The following is a 3,816-nucleotide window of genomic DNA, read 5'->3' as shown; positions in this document are numbered from 1 at the left end:
GATATTATTATAGGTTAAAAGGTGTTACATAAATTTAAAGATTTTTTGTGTGTCTTTTAAGCTTCTTCAAATTCTTACCAGTCCCGTGGAGACAACAAACGAACATTCAAGGGTACTCAAAATAATTTGAAATTTGGTAGGAGTATCTTGAAGACGTGCAACAAAGTTCCAGACTATCAAATTTCATGTTTAGAAGGTCAAATGAATGATGTTGTTTCAGGTAGTCAGTTCATAGGCTTATGGAGATATATGTTTGGTTAAAGTTAGTAAGCTTTAATTCTTTACTATGTTTTTAACCACATAATAACAGATGTTTTACAATGTGTGAATGGGAATCCTGAGTAGCGGTGGCCCCGCAGATCCCACCTAATCAATAAGTCTCCCCATAGGTAGCCAGTGATCAGGCCAAAACGAAATAGTTGCTCCATCATGCACCTCTACCCGTATGTAAGGTCAATTTCCGTCCCAAAGTTTAAGTATTTTCCGTCATGCCCATGCTTCTAGCGTGGACTGTAGAGCTGACTAGAAAGAGAGCCCCCTCATCAACTATCGTTTTGACCAAGCAACCCTCAATGAACCTGAAAGACTAAACAACCTCCAAATAAGCAGATAAACAAAAGGTCTAGAAACCTCTTTCAGCTTCCTCAAGCCTAACCCACCCTCTGATTTTGGACGACAAATATCATCCCAAGCAACCTTTGAACATGAGGTGTTGTTTGGATTACCCGTCCATACAAAAACACTACAAATGCTATCAATTTCACCAAAGCACCAAGAAATATGCTGGAGACGGCATGCATAAGATAAGTATTTTTTCGTCCATGAAAGAAGACGAGAACGAACCTTATCAATGAGGGGGCTGTAGTCGTGCACTGTCATGGACTTAGTGGTTAATGGCATCCCTAGGTAACAAATAAGGAGAATCTCTACTTGTAGACCAAGCTCAAAGATAGCCGCTAAGGTTGCTTAATGATCTCGACCTCCAACAAAATTCGTCGACTTGCTAGCATTAATACGTAACTCAAATATTTTGGAAAAATCCTCAAAGACCTGTAATATAGTGCGGAAAGAGCTAGAAAGCTGTCCGTGAATACCAAAATATCATCCGCAAACTTAGATGAGAGACATAAATCGGTCGCATCGCGGGTGCCGTCCAATGAACCCATTAGAACTGTTATGTTAATCAACTGAGAGAGAACATTCTGCACCATAGCAAACAAGTATGGTGTGAGAGAGTAGTCTTGACAAACTCCTTTTGAGCTCCCGAAGAACCCCTCTAGATCTCCATTTACGACCACTTAAATATAAGCTGTAGAAACACAAGATAAAATTCAGTGAGTAAACAAAGTGGGAAAACCCAAAGCTCTGAAAATTGTCTCTATTAAAGACCACTGAACCGTGTCGAATGCCTTTGAAATATCAAATTTAATGGCACACGGACGGGAAATGGTATCCTTATGGTAATCCTTGACGAGCTCAGTTGCCAATAACACATTCTCCAATAGCATACGACCTTTAACAAAAGCACTATGATTTGGCTCAATAAAATCCGGCAAAAGCACTACAGACGATTTGCCCAGATTTTAGAGATGACTTTATACAGCACATTACAGCAAGATATAAGTTGGTAGTCTCGCCTGGTGGCCGAAGTAGAATCCGGGTCCTTTGGAACGAGAGCGAGCAAAGTAGCAGTAACAGCTTTCGGTATGAGGCCGTACGCAAAGAAAGATTGCACCGCGACAATGAGACCTGAGCCTATAACACTCCAGACAGCAATATATAACTTCTTAGTAAATCTATCGGGCCCAGAAGTCTTGCATAAAGGGGGGGGGAGAAAAGAGCTTGGCAGATCTTCTGTTCAAGAATAGGAGACGTGAGCATGTTACAGGTTTCCGTTGAGCAGCGGTAGTCAAGAAGATCAAAGAGAACAACATGAGGAACCCGTATGAAATATGCATCCTCTTGCTGTAGCAAGGTCCAAAAAAGGTGGGCTGCCTCTGCCTTTATATCCTCTGGTGTAGTTAAAATCTCACCAGTGGCTGTGGTAAGAGACCAGATGTCGTTGCGAGAAGCATTGTCTTAAGATACCCGGTGAAAGAAAGAATTGTTCTTATCTCCACACCGCAGCCAAGTAACGCATGATTTTTGCTCAAAATATTGCTCTTCCAAAACTGCTAATTTTGTCAAGCATATGAAGGTGCAGATAAATCCCGAAGATTTGCAAGATTGGGGTCGGTAAAAGCTGCAGTTTGAATGGAATAATGGTTTTAAATCTGTAAGTAAATAATTTGTCAAAATGGTAAATAATTAGCAATGGTTTTATATATATCAGTAATTTATCAACGGATAAAAAATATTTTCGTCAAAAATTGATCAGTTTTATGTCGGTAAATATCGGTGAATTTAAAAACGTTGGTGTTTTTGTCAGTTGTTTTCTGGTAGTGTGAATAAAACTAAGCAGGAGTAAAATTTAACACAAAACACCCTACAAAAAAAGGTGTACATAATGTCAACTACTTAATTAATAACTGTATACGATAAAACAAAACATATAATGTTTGTCCCTTAGTTCGAATAATCTTCCTTAAAATATTTCTTCTAAGGTAAACTGCTCTATTCGGAGCTCATTAATGTATTTTTCACTTTCCTATCCTTTGATGTGGTTAAATACGTTGAAAATTTGATATTCCCTTTCTCCAACACCTCGCGAGACACATATTCATTTTCTTTAGTAATGGACCTTTGAAATGGAATTCGAGCCCCAAGGGAGGAGATTTTGGGCCCAACATATTTGGTAGCACATATGGTAGATATTCTAGACACATGATATAAATAATGTATGATCGCAACATATTTAAGAAGTCCGTAACATATATTAATCGTTGAAATTTTTAAAACAGAATTTTTATTTATATTTTATATACGAAATTAGTAAATGTAATAATATGTTTTCTACATATTTTACGAAATTATATGCAGAGCTATTTGATACGAAATTACTAAAGGTATTTGAAACTTTTTTAAAAAAATAATAACTTTATATGTTAAAAAAAAAATTTGGTCAACAATATAGAAAATAACATATGGAATCTAAATAAGTTATAAAACCTTTGACCAAAGTTCTAGTCTATATTTAATTATCTTACAGAAAGTTCATTATTAATATTCACTAGGTAATGTCCCGCGCATATGCGCGGGTTGTTGTATATTTATTTAATTATTTTAATTTATTTATTACATATAAAAAATAGATTAAATAAATTTAAATGCTTATGATTTTTTTACATGTTATTTATTTAAATCATACAATAGAAGCATACATCCATATCTTTTGAATTTATTCGTTGATTAATTGTTCAATTAACCAATTTTGATAGTTTTCTTTAGTACTTTTAAGTATTTTTTGATAAAACAATAATATTGTTAATGATAAAAATAGGAATGATATTGGGAGAATTTAAAAAATACCCCTTTAAAAATATCACTTTCTAAATTTACCCCCTTTTCAAACTTTATCAAAACAACCACTAAAAATATTGAAATTTATCCAAATATGTGTGTAAACTTATAAATATACACAAAAATTACCTTTATTTGTGTATAAAATTTTATTTATTTCAATGTCTTACAAATTGGTTTGAATATAACAAAAAATATTTTGTTAAAATAATTACATACTTTGAAAATAAAATAAATATACATGAATATGTGAGAAAGAAAAAAACATATAAAACAATGAAAAGTTTATTTAGCTTGATTTTCTTATGGTGCGATGGTCAGAAGTCAATATTTTTGAATCCCATCGATAAAGTAATT

General features: G+C 34.3%; 1 pseudogene; it reads left to right on the top strand.

Moving 5' to 3' along the window:
* The window catches only part of LOC17880133, a 38,235-nt pseudogene that overhangs the window by 3,388 nt on the left and 31,031 nt on the right, over positions 1–3,816 (top strand).

Source organism: Capsella rubella, unplaced genomic scaffold (genome assembly GCF_000375325.1).
Source record: "Capsella rubella cultivar Monte Gargano unplaced genomic scaffold, Caprub1_0 scaffold_7, whole genome shotgun sequence".
NCBI lineage: Eukaryota > Viridiplantae > Streptophyta > Magnoliopsida > Brassicales > Brassicaceae > Capsella > Capsella rubella.
The sequence above is the reverse complement of the archived record's forward strand: the minus strand, read 5'-3'. Positions and strand labels throughout refer to the sequence as shown.